Here is a 13,712-nt window from a genome sequence, read left to right as displayed (position 1 = left end):
ATACGTCCTTTTCGATTGCTTCTTGTGCATCAATGAAGGTTCATCTGCAGTAAAAATCTAACAGTATTTGCTGATCATTAATCAGCTCAATGAACCTGATATCTGCGTTCGATTACAGAGATATCTTCGTGAAACCTTTCTCCATGTTCATCGCTCACAGGCAGTGGCTAATCTTGGTGGCAACACAGAACTAAACTTTTTTTTTAGCAACAGCACTTACAAGGAAAAAATACATACCGAGCAGGACTGGCAAGTTTTTGCCTGGGTGGGAAAAAAGCTTGGTCTTTCTCACCCGGCAAAAATAGGTTTTTGCCAAAGTGACAAAAATAGAATTTTGACTGAAAATTTACAAAAGCAGCTTTTCTATTTTTTTCTCCTGGGGGAAAGGGGGATGGGGGCAAGGGGCAAGTAAACATTAAATATGCTTTGGTAAAATTTTAATTTGTTTAAAAGTTGAGATATTTATTTTATTCTCTTTTATTTAAATTTTAAACATCAAACAAGATTTACTATGTGTATTTAAGACAGGAAAATATGTAAAAGTGATTGTCTTATAGAATTAGAGATATGCAGATAGTTTTCTGTTCTTGATTTCATGCTTCAGAATTCCACTTTCTTGGTAGAGGAGAAAAAAGGTGTTATTTCTTTTATGAGGAAAAAAAGTGCTAATATTTTTTAATATTATTCAACTACTTTCAAAATTGAATAGCATAAAAATCTAAACAGAAACAATGTCGCATTTATTGTTAATCTTAAATATCTATATATTTTTTTAATATTAAAAGAATTTGGCTTATGATTTTTTTTTTTTTTTTTTTTTTTTTTTTTGTAATGTGGTGTAGTGGTGGTTTAAAATTAATGCTTTTTCTGTTGTGTATATTTTTTCAGTTTATAATTTAATATAATTAAAAATGAAACTGATAACTAAAATATTTATATACAGTGTATTATTTATATCATTGCTATTCCTTAATTAACATAATTCAATGTAGCTTTATTTGATTGAGTTTTTGCAGTATTTCCATTTTTACCATAGCCTTTTACACTGACCCGGGAAAAACATATTTTTTTCCCACAAAATTTCCAACCCTGATACAGAAGAGGAAAAAGAAATAAAAACTGAAATTTTTTATTTGTTTTTAAATTACTGCCTTTATTTTTAAAAATAAATAGATATATATTTATATATTTTTTTCCCAGCTTTTTAATTACGCAATACAATGGTATTTTTGCATCCCAACTAGTTGTGGGTGGGAGCAGTGAAGCACCGGGGAGGGGGGTACAATGGGTCGGAAGCTCTCCCCCCCCCCCTCCCGAAGACTAAAAGCCCTGATCGCACTCACGGCCTTAAAAATAATCTGATATTTCGTATTAAAGACTTCAACACTTCTGAAAATTTCTGCTAGACAGTCACGAATTCACCTCTTTCTAATATCATCTAAAACATCTAAAAACTTTCAATATTGAAACTTCAAACAACGGCAACCCTATGATTCGAGCACTTCTGCTTAGGCAACCCATACCATCAGTTTTGTAATATTTTTACATACATTTTTTTAAAAATAACTTATGTGGAAACTCGATGAGGGTAAATTACTCATTTTTGGGTGCCTTTTAGCACCTGGCAACCCTTGTTAAGGACCAAATAAAGGTAGGCAACCTTACTTTAAGGTTGTCTTAACAGCTTTTACTCTTCATTTATGACAACAATTTTTGGAAACTCGATGACGGTAAATTACTCATTTTTAGGCACCTTTTAGCCCTTGGCAACCCTGATTAGTTAACACGCTACAGATAGGCAACCTTACTTTAATGTTTTCTTCACAGCTTTTACTCTTCATTTATGACAACAATTTTTGGAAACTCGACGAGGGTAAATTACTCATTTTTGAGCACTTTTTATCCTTTGGCAACCCTGCTTAGGGACCGGAAAAGGTACATTACTTTAGCGTTTTATTTACAGCTTTTACTCTTTATTTATGACAACAATATCGAGAAACTCGATGAGAGGTAAATTATCTCCCTCATTGAAAACCTTTTATCCCCTGACAACCCTGATTAAGGCAGGGGCGGATCCAGACTATGGATTTGGCAGGGGAACTTTTTTAGCAGTTATGTTTTATGGGGAGGGGGTATATGAAATTATTCATTAAAAATTACCACAAAAATTGAGTTTTATAACTTATCCTCTCCATTGTAAAGCTTCTAATAAAAAATTTTTTTTGCTTTACAAATTCTGCAATTATAATTCTCAGAAAATAATTTAAAAAACCGTTTTTTTTCCCACTGTTGTGTTTTTATTGCTATATTTATATTTTAATGCTAAATTTTTTGCCAACTGATAAAGGGGTCCGGGGGTTCCCCCCCCCCGGAAAAAAATTGAAATTATAGCCCTAAGAATGCAGTTTTAGACGGTCTGTGATGATGTTACGGGGAGGAGAGGTTCGAGGGGCTTTCTGCGGAAATTTTTAGAAATTGAAGTTTTAAAAACGCAATTATAGGCGATATTTGTTGACGGTAAGGTACGTGACGGGACTTTTGGGGGCTGCCCCAGATTGATTTTTTTTTTTTTTTTTTTTTTTGTAGATTAGATCTAAATCGATCACCCCTCCTCCTAATCTTTCGAAATTGAAGTTCCTAAAAAGCAGGCACTGACTAACTTTGAAGATGTTACAAGCAGTGGGGTTCTGGGGCTCTTCCCAAAAAATGTTTCGCAATTGAAATCCTAGGAAACGAAGTTTTTAAATGCTGTCTCCTTAAAATTTTTCGCAATGGTAATTTTTTCATTTTTAGATTTCCTACGAGAGCGTTCGGGCCCTTGTGTAAAAACTTTTCGTAATTTACGTCTTAAAAACGTGACTGTAGACCATATTTGGTAACGTTAGGGTTTCGGAAATTTTTAAAATTTGAAGCTCCAAAAAACAACATTAAACGTTTCTCGACGTTTTTAGAATGCGAGGTGTTAGGTAGCTCTCCCCTGGATTTTTTTTTAAATTCAAGCCCTGAAAACGAGTTTTGAGACACTATTTGAAGGTTTCGGCGGGGGAACGAGGGCTTCCAAAGCGTAGCATTATGAAGACTTTCTTATTTCTAAACCGACTTAGTAAAAATAAATAAATAAATGGGAGGGGATGTAAAACTGATCAATAAGCCGCCACGATTGAATATTTTTAATTCAAGGTTCTTTTCAAAAGAAATTTAGATTTTTTCGCGACATCCTTTTTTTTCAACTTCTTAAAATAACTTCGTTTTTCCAAGGTCGTTTTTTCTTCGTTTTTCTCTTTAATTATAAGAAATGTTTTTAAGAAACATTCTAATCAGCATTCTGGGGTGGACCCTGTGCCACCTCCCCGCACCAGGGGTGCCCATCCCCCAAGTTCGATGGCGCTAATCCCCCCCCCCCAATAAAATCTCATGCCTTTTGCCCTTTTTTATTTTTAGCCCTTTTTATTTTATTCATTTTTTTAAAAAAAATTTTTGATCATTTATTTTATTTATTTATTTTTAGTTATTTTCATTATTATTACTATTTTGTTAGAAAAGTACTGCGCTACACCAATAACACACACACACACACACTTACACACAAAATAACTAAATAAAACAAAATTTCATTAAAATAAGATGAAAATAAAATGAAATAAGTAGTTTGAACTAAAGATAAATCAACAAATAAACTTGTATAAAAAATTTTAGAAAATCCCCCCCCCCCCCAAAAAAAAAAAACTTGATGGCGCAACTTGTGCCATAATCCCCCCTGTGGGCTACAGTGGCGGATCCAGCTGATTGTTTTGGGAGGGGCCATCCGAAATTTTTGAACAAACTTTTCCGACCGAATTTAGCTCCATGCCACTCCTAGGCAAATTTGAAATCTGCCATCCCTCCCCCCCCTAAAAAAAAGCAAAATATCCTTGACTTAAAAAAAATCTAAAAAAGTGTTCCCCAGATTCAAACTGTCAAACTTATGAAGAAATGATGGCGTTTCACATCCTGAGGCGCCCGGATGAAATCATCACAGTGTTCTCCCAAAAAAATTTTTTATTCTGCAAATACAATGATTGAAAAACATTTGATTTCATAAGATGTGTGAAAGTAATCATTATTCAATTACAAGAAAAAATTGTCTCTGTGGAAAATGAAAGAGTGCTAATATTTTACTTTCAAGTATAACAATTTAATTCAAAAAATGTGTTTTATAATAGCAAATTTGCCTCCTCTGGAAAGTTTGCCGCCCTAGGTAGCTGTCTACTCTGCCTATTGGGAATTTGGGCCCTGATAACTACCAGAAATTTTATTAAAATGAAGTTTTAAAAACTCAATTTTCGGGGTAGAGACATTAAGTGAGGGGGTGTATTTAGGAATCTCCCTCAAAAAAGTTTCAAAGTTTAAATGTCCAAGTATTTTGAAAATTCGGAAACTAAAAACGCATTTTGTCCATTTTTAATGATGTACGGAGAAAGGTCGGGTTTCGGGCGTTGGCCCCAAAATACTTTTTGAAAATAAAGCTTAGAAACCAAAATATTCTGTCATTATACATTGAGAAGTTAGAAGAGGAGGGGTGCTCTTCTAGCTCTTCAGCTGTCCAGCCTAAAAATGCACCTTTAGGTAATGTTTGCATACATTAAATTAAGTGTGAAGGTGCTTAGAATCCTTCCTTCCTGGAAATATTTTGCCTTCGAGGCTGTAAACATTCGATTTTTAACTACATTTATACATATTTTAGAAAGGGATGTAAGATTCGTGAGCTCCTCCAAAAAACCTCCTTTCTCATCATGATATAAACTAGGGAGGGAGGGGGTCCTATCAAAACTCGTTTGTAATTGAAGTCCCAAAAAAATTCATTTAAGTTGCCTTAAAGCAAGTTAAGTGATAAGGACTGGATAAGCTATAGTTTCCGTAGACATTTTTCCAAATAAAAGACTTAAAAGGCAATTTTTTGTTAAATATCAAATCATTTGTGAAAGGGCGTGGGAAAAGGGGGGTCTCCTCCTAGTTTCGAAATTAAAGCCATAAAAAATAAAATTTATGCTCTCTTTGGTCTTAAGAACAATAGGTATACACTAAGAAACGCAGCATTTAGAGATCGTCCAAGTGTCTGTAGTTGGAATCAAGAAATGATGTAAAAGATGGAGAAAAATTTTGGAAATAAAAGTTTTGTTTAGAGGACAGGGATATAATTTATCTCGAAATTAAGACCTATACTTCTTTTTCAATAAAATACATGTGTTAAATTTTGTTATCTTCTCATAATATTCTTTTCTTTTTTTTTCCCTTAAAAAAATTCCTACAACCACAAGGCTTTGGGAGGGGCCATGGCCCCCATGGCCCCCCTCTAGATCCGCCCCTGTGTGGGCACCCCTGCCTCAGACGCCCTCTGGTTGCGCCACTGAATTGTAGAAGCTTTAAATTTTACGATCAACTCTACACCAAATGAATACAAAAGCCAGTTTAAACAGATTTGTGTTCAAAAAGACTTATTTTGAAAGATTACTGGAAAACATGCAAAAACAAGTACAAAAATTTTGGAGGCTGGAAATGGCCCTTAAGTGGATAAATTGAACTACTACCGGGAAGCTGTATTGTGCCATATCGATGAGCCTTTTAGTACGGTGAAAAATATTTACTCAGTCCCCGAACTCGAATTTTTATGTAAACTTCTCATAATCTTATAACTTAGCATAACTTATAAACTATGATAGAAGCATTTAATTTTCATTTTTTTCTATAACTATCTTTATATTCCTGCATGGCCGGATCTTCGATTTTTCAGAGCCGGAGCAAAACCTAAATCCCCCCCTCCCCCTTCCTTGTAATTTTCTACCTTGGTTTAGCGAGAAAACAACAGAAATAGTGTAAATTTGCATCTTCCTAGAAGTTGCCTCCCGGGCAACTAGGGGAGTGGGGCAAAGGATATCGACTATGTACAAAAGGTAAGCCAAGGGCTTGCTGATGCCTAGATCCGGCAGTGCGATTCCTTTCACACAAGTAGGCACGAATTCTTTTATTAAGCAATTCCTGTTTTTCTATATCAAAGCATGTATCAATTACTGAAAATAAAGTGTGTCAACAATTAGATGTTCTCGTTTTAGTTTAGTCTCAACTCCAACCCAATGTCTTTTTTTTTAATTTAAAAAAAAAAAATGTGCATTCGTTTTATTAATCTAATTAATTTGTTGCATTATAATAGGGGACTAGTTGGTACAGTTGTCACTTATTAAAAGTGTCTCCTAGGATGAATTAATTCCCTCCAAGCTAACAAACAGAAAAAAATAATTTTTAAAGTGTCAACTACTAGTGGTTTTACCTTACCCGTCTGTTTTCTGAACAGTTTTTGGTTTAATTGGGATTTAGTGTTTTGAAGAAGGACATTCCCCAGATCCTCTCTTTGAATCCGCTTTTGCAATTCTCTCCTCGCTTTTCCTTGCGCCTTTCTTCAAGGTTAAGTTCTATTTAAAAGAAAAAAAAAAAAAAAAAACAGGAAAATTTTGCTGTACTCTGTTGTGAATATTTTTAGGTACACAAGAGATTCATGGGGAAGAGAAACATTCCCCCAGTTCTCCTTTATTGATCCGCCTCTGCTATTGTTTGTTCACTTTTCCCGAAGCTTTTCTTCAAGTTCTAAAAAACAGAAAAAAAAATTCCTGTACTCTGTTTTCTGAACTGTTTTATGGTCACTTTTTTTTTTTTTTCTTGAGCGGAGAGGAGAACAATTCCCCAGTTTCCCTTCTTGGATACGCTTTTGCAATTCTCTCTTCGCTTTTCCTTGCACCTTTCTTCGAGTTCAAGTTCTATAAAACAGAATTTTCCTGATCTCTGTTCTAAAACTTTTTTAGATACACATGAGATTTTGGGGGTAGGGGAATATTTCTCCAGTTCTCCTCCGTGGATCCGCTTCCGCTATTGTCTAATCGTTTTTTCATGCAGCCTTTCGTCAAGTTCTAAAAAAACAGAAAGAAAATCCTGTACTTTGTTTTCTGAACAGTTTTAGGATCACTTGGGATTTTTTTTTTTTTCTTTTTGAGGGAAGAGGAGAAAATTCCTCAGTTCTCCTCCTTGGATACGCTTTTGAAATTCTCTCTTCGCATTTCCTGGTCCCTTTCTTCGAGTTCAAGTTCTATAAAACAGAAGAATTTTGTCGTATTCTGTCTTGGACCATCTCCCGAAACAGGTTGTGGGGGAATGAAATTGGTGACGTAGCTCCGGAAGCAGTCGCGGAGCACTTTAAGACGATTTCAATAGGAAATGGCATTGCTTCACTCCTATTTTTGGACATAAAAGCATAATTTGGAGAAAAAAAATTAAGTCTTCGTGTCTTAATTTACCTTTTTTGATACTAGTATCTCACCCATATTTTACGAGAATTATTTTGAATTCGAATAAAATGGAAGAACAAAACTTGATCATGAGTGATTTCAAACGATAATTATTATGAAACTAAACCAAGTTTGACTACAACTTAAAATAATTTTATTAGAAGAAAATGGTAATCTATTTGAGTCATTAAATTCGTAAACTGCTACAAAAAACCTTTTCCTGATTTGGAAAAGAAAGTACTGTAATTCATTTACTTTAAAGTTTATCTTCAAAAAATTGTAGAAGAGAGAAAGAATCATTATTAATATTAATAATATGATAAATTAATATTAATTATAAGAAGTAAAAAACGAATTTTTCAATGAATAATGATTGAATTTAATAATATATAGCAACTATATTAGTTCAAAATAGTTATATATTTACATTTATAAAATATATACAACAACATAGAGGGAAAAATACAAATACTCAGAAACTGATTACCACATGGTAATACTTCATTTATACGTCTTTTATGAAAGAAATTAAATAATCTCATGAAGCATTTTTAAAGCAATTACTGTTATTACAAGCAGATATTTCCCAAGTACTGTTACTCGTGTATAATGGAAAGATTTTGTAACTACTGTGTTGATTCAAAATGCAAATAGCTGTGTACATAAATGACTACAATAAATACATATATTAAAATATTATTTTTGCAGAATATTAAAATAACTATAGAGGAATAAGTACGGAATATCAGAAGCTGGTTGGTACATAGCGTTTTCTTTAATAAACCCTCAAAAAAATTATCCTATGAAATATTTTTAAGAACAAACCTTTACTTTAAACTGATATTTCCAAGAACTATTGGCTGTGACTTTTCAAATGGATACCACTGATGAACATTCAAAGTATGATCAACTATGTAATTACTGATGTTTATGATTCAAATAAATGAAATAAGCTATAATAAATACATATACTGAAATAATTGCATTTGTAGAATATATGCGCAACTCTAGATGGGAAAATATGCGTTATACGAAACTGAACATCAAAGAGATGCACCGCCAACCCTTTCATGTTTTCGATTTGATGCTCAATTGAAGAAATTTCGAACTTATGTTAAGCAATTTTTGTTAAATATTTTGCTTCTTGTGTACAGGTAAGTATGTTTCATAAGAAGATTTTAAACTCGAAAAAAATAAAGAATAACCACTCAGGTACACAACTATAAAAAGGAAATAATTATGAAGCAATACGAATTAATACGAATTGAAATGAAAAGATGCACAAGTCATCAAATATACTGTTACAAATTCTGTAAATAGTAATTATTGTAGGAACGTAACCTGTAAATAGTTTCCCGTAATGAATATACAACCCCTTAACATATGGCTAAAGTATACAACCCCCTATTCTTTTTTTTTTCTGATTTTATCAATGGAAGTGTAGTTGTAAAACGGTCTACGTATTTCTGGAAGCAGAAAGAATGTTGTGGAAAATTCTTCGATGTTTATAAAAGCCGTTAGCGATGGATAAACAGTCAGTTTCGATTGAGAATTCGTTAGTGTATTGGCTCTGTTTATAGCGAGGCATTTCGCTGTGTTGTTTTCGTATTTGGAAGTAAATACGTGTGTAAACGTTGAGTTTACGGTGTTGTGTGATAATTGCTGATGAATAATTTAGCAGTTGTTAACGGTTTCTCCTGTACATAGTGTAAATAAATTTCCTGTGTTTTTATCAAGAACTGTGTCTTCATTTCAAGAAAGTGGAAGTCGCACCGAATCCGTTACAATTGGCGCCCACCGTGGGGCTTCTTCTGGACTTTCTTGGAGTAAGTGACTTTGGACATTTTTCTCATAAAGACTTTTTTTGAATTAGGACTTTATTTTTATGGTGATTACTCGCGCAATGGATGAACAATTAAAACAACTTCTTGACGCAATCACCTCTGTGAAGAGTGATATGGCGGCTAATCAAGAACAATTAAAAAATGATATGGCGGCTAATCAAGAACAATTAAAAAATGATATGGCGGCTAATCAAGAACAATTAAAAAATGATATGGCGGCTAATCAAGAACAATTAAAAAATGACCTGACTGCAAGTATGTTGGCAAATCAAGACCAGTTAAAAAGCGATTTAACGGTGCTGAAAAAGGACTTAACGTCTAACCAAGAAGAAATTAAAAACGACCTTATTTCGGTAAAGACTGTGATGGAAAATAAATTTAATGACATAGAGCATCGAGTTGATGCTATTGAAGAAAAATTTAATACCGTTGAAAGCCGATTCAATGCTGTAGAAAATAAATTTGAAGATGAAGATAGAAGATTTCATCTATTAAAAGAAGAGATCTTTAAGGACGTGGAAAAGGAGATTGGCGACCGCGGAAAGCAGCTCTGTACAGTTTGGCGCTCCCACATCGGGTGCTCGACCGTCCATTAAACTTGCCACATTTGATGGGAAAACTTCGTGGCAGGTTTACAAAACTCAATTCATGATAGTGGCGGAAGCGAACGGATGGGACTCTGCTACCAAGGCCTGTCATCTTGCAGCATCCCTGAGAGGTGACGCAGCGGACATTCTCCAGACCCTTCCGGACAGCCAGCGCCTGGATTTCGCTGCCCTCACATCAGCGTTGGAGCTTCGCTTCGGTGAGAAGTGCCAGAAAGATTTCAGCCGACTCCAGTTGAAGTCCCGTTTCCAGAAAACCGGGGAAACCCTGCAAGAGCTAGCGGCGGACGTCGAGAGATTGTCTCATCTTGCTTTTTGTGACTGTCCTGCGGACGTTCGAGACAACCTGGCACTCAACTACTACATCGACGGGGTTCGAGATCCGGAAATCCAGAAAGCTTTACGGATGGCGGATGTCAAAGACCTGAGTTCTGCTGTTGTGTATGCGATGAAGTTGGAGGCCGCCCAGCAAGCAACCCGCAAGGATCGCCATTCAATCCGCGGCGTGAAAACTGATGAGCCTGATCCGGTTTCGTCACGTTTTGCTGATCTGGAAAAGCAAATAAAAGAAATTGCAGGAATCCTCAAAAGGAATTCGGCTCCCAAGGACCATAATGGACAATCACTTAAGTGCTGGAAATGTGGTGGCGAGGGTCACTTACGAAGAAACTGTGAAGCTCGTCAAGAAACCAGAGGGAAGAGCACCTCTCCCTCGCAGGTCCAGGAAAACTAAGCCATGGCAATCTCGCGGGGCGGAGGTCGCCAAATTGGAATGAGCCCCATCTTAAAGTTTTCCAGATTTCCTCGACGAGTGGCGGCAGTAATGGACTGTTTGTTTACGCATATGTAAACGGGTTTCCCTGCGAACTGATTATTGACACTGGAGCCAATGTTACGATCATTAGAACAGATGTGGCTCGTCAATTTGGACTCAACATTCTGTGGACGCCGCCCTGCGTTACCCTCCAAACTGTGACAGGTAACAAGATCGAGATTGAAGGTAAAGTGAACTTAGAAATTGTGTTTGGAAATGCCATTTACCATCATACCGCATTCGTTGCTGCTATCATAGACCCCTTCATTCTCGGATTGGACTTTTTAAAGAAGTATGACTTCAACCTCGACTTCAAGACTAACGAGCTGCACTCGACGAGAGAAGACATAGCAGTCTTTCCCGCAGAAAGTGATGTAAAATCCGCTCATCAAATAATTGCCCAAACAGATTTATCAATTCCCTCAAGGTCAGAATCATTAATACCCGGCTCCATTGAAGAGAGCAATAGTTTTAGATTTGGACTCATTGAATACCCCAACTTAAGCAATAACCCAAAAGGAGTGCTGGTGGCATCTACGCTTGTGGACCTTTCCAAGGATGTAATTCCTGTGAGAGTCGCCAACGTGAGTGAAAGGCCAAGGAATATCCGGAAAGGCGAAGTGTTAGCAACTTGTACTCCCGTAAACTGCATCATTAGAAGAATCAATTCCCCCGAGACTGTGTCTTCTGAGTCCTTGACATCGAAGTTAATTGGGAGTGCACCCTTATCGAAGGATCAAAGAACTGCTGCGGAACAATTGGTGGACGACTTCAAGCATCTGTTTTCATCTACATCGGAGGATGTGGGCCGGACGAATTTAACGCAGCATAGGATCTACACTGGAGAACACCCCCCTATTAAACAGCATCCAAGACGACTACCGTTCGCCAAGAAGGAAGAGGTTGAGACCCTCCTGAAAGAGATGAAGGAGAATGATGTAATCGAACCCTCATCCAGTCCTTGGGCCTCTCCCATCGTCTTGGTCCGAAAGAAAGATGGCTCCACCAGATTTTGTGTCGATTACCGACGGCTGAATGAAATCACCAAGAAAGACAGCTACCCTCTTCCACGGATAGACGACACCTTGGACACTCTTTCCGGACACAAGTGGTTTTCGACCCTGGATTTGAAGAGCGGCTACTGGCAGGTTGAGATACACCCTGATGACCGAGAAAAGACAGCATTTACAACTGGACAAGGCTTATGGCAGTTTAAAGTGATGCCCTTCGGCCTCTGCAATGCACCAGCTACGTTCGAGCGTCTTATGGAGACAGTGTTAAGAGGACTTTCTTACGAATCCTGTCTGGTCTACTTAGACGATATCATCATCGTGGGACGCAGCTTCGAAGAACATCTGGCGAATCTTAGGAAGGTGCTGCAAAAGCTTAAGGAAGCCAATCTGAAGTTAAGCCCGTCCAAATGTAATTTGTTCCGCCGGGAAGTGAACTACCTTGGTCACATCATCTCTTCTGAGGGTGTACAAACCGATCCAGAGAAGGTATCTGCGGTCAGGAGTTGGAGTCGTCCCGAAAACATCCATCAGCTGCGAAGTTTCCTGGGGCTCTGCACCTACTACAGGAAGTTTGTAAAGGGTTTTTCCAACATTGCACGACCTTTGCATAAGCTGACGGAGAGCAAGCAAAAGTTCGAATGGTCCAAAGAATGCGAAGATGCATTTCTACGACTGAAGGAGGCTTTAACATCAACGCCTATCCTCGCCTATCCTCAGCCTGAAAAATCCTTCATCCTGGACACTGATGCGAGCAACGAGGGCATCGGAGCTGTTTTATCCCAAGAAATTGACGGAAATGAACATGTCATCGCTTACTGGAGCAAATGCTTATCAAAGTCGGAGCGAAATTACTGCGTCACCAGAAAGGAGTTACTGGCCATAGTGAAAGCTGTAGAACACTTCCATCATTACCTCTACGGCCGAAAATTTCTGCTTCGGACAGATCATGCCTCATTAACTTGGCTTTTGAACTTCAACAATCCGGAAGGCCAGATAGCCAGATGGATACAGCGGCTCCAGGAATATGACATGGAGATCAAGCATCGAAAAGGGTTATCTCACGGTAATGCTGACGCTTTATCAAGGAGACCCTGTCCTGAGAACTGCAATTATTGTTCCCGAATCGAGAAACAGTATGGAACGACTAGCCCTACCGCCTATCAGGTGACAGTGACTCCAATATCATCAGAACCTGATCCATGGAGTGACGACCAAGTTCGAAATGATCAGCTTGAAGACCCCGACATAAAACCAATTTTGGAGTTCATGGAAAGTGACAGTCGGCGCCCTAGCTGGCAGGACGTTTCCATCTTCAGTCCTGCAACAAAAAGATACTGGGCTTTATGGAACTCGCTCCATTTACGGAACGGCGTACTGTACCGGAAATGGGAATCTGACGACGGCAAAACATCTAGGTGGCAGTTACTACTTCCCCGATCAAGGATTTCAGATGTTCTGAAAGAAATACATAGTAGTGCGACTGGAGGACATTTTGGTGTCTTGAAAACCCTCAATAAAGTTCGGGAGCGCTTCTTCTGGAGCAAGGCGAAGGATGACGTGGAGAAGTGGTGCCATTCTTGTGACGCCTGTGCTGCTCGTAAAGGACCGAAGAAGAGAAGCAGAGGGAAGCTACATCTGTACAACGTTGGAGCTCCTTTCGAACGAATTGGGATTGACATCCTGGGTCCTCTACCAAGAACTGCTGATGGGAACAAATACATTCTTGTTTCCATCGACTACTTCACCAAATGGCCGGAAGCATATCCCATTCCAGATCAAGAGGCTACCACCGTAGCAGAGACTCTGGTCCAACACTGGATCTCGAGATATGGAACACCTTTGCAGATTCATTCCGATCAAGGGAGGAATTTCATCTCTGCTGTGTTTAAGGGCCTATGTCAAATTTTCGGAATTGAGAAAACTAGGACAACACCACTACACCCACAATCGGACGGCATGGTGGAGAGATTTAACCGCACAATCCTAAATAATCTCTCGCTTATGGTATCCAGAAATCAACAGGATTGGGACAAGAAGCTACCTTTGTTCCTGCTGGCCTACCGCAGTGCTGTCCACGAGACTATCGGATATGCCCCATCTCAGATGCTCTTCGGACGAGAGCT

The sequence above is a fragment of the Uloborus diversus genome, chromosome 5, assembly GCF_026930045.1.
Source record: "Uloborus diversus isolate 005 chromosome 5, Udiv.v.3.1, whole genome shotgun sequence".
Classification (NCBI taxonomy): Eukaryota; Metazoa; Arthropoda; class Arachnida; order Araneae; family Uloboridae; genus Uloborus; species Uloborus diversus.
This window is presented reverse-complemented; position numbering follows the sequence as displayed.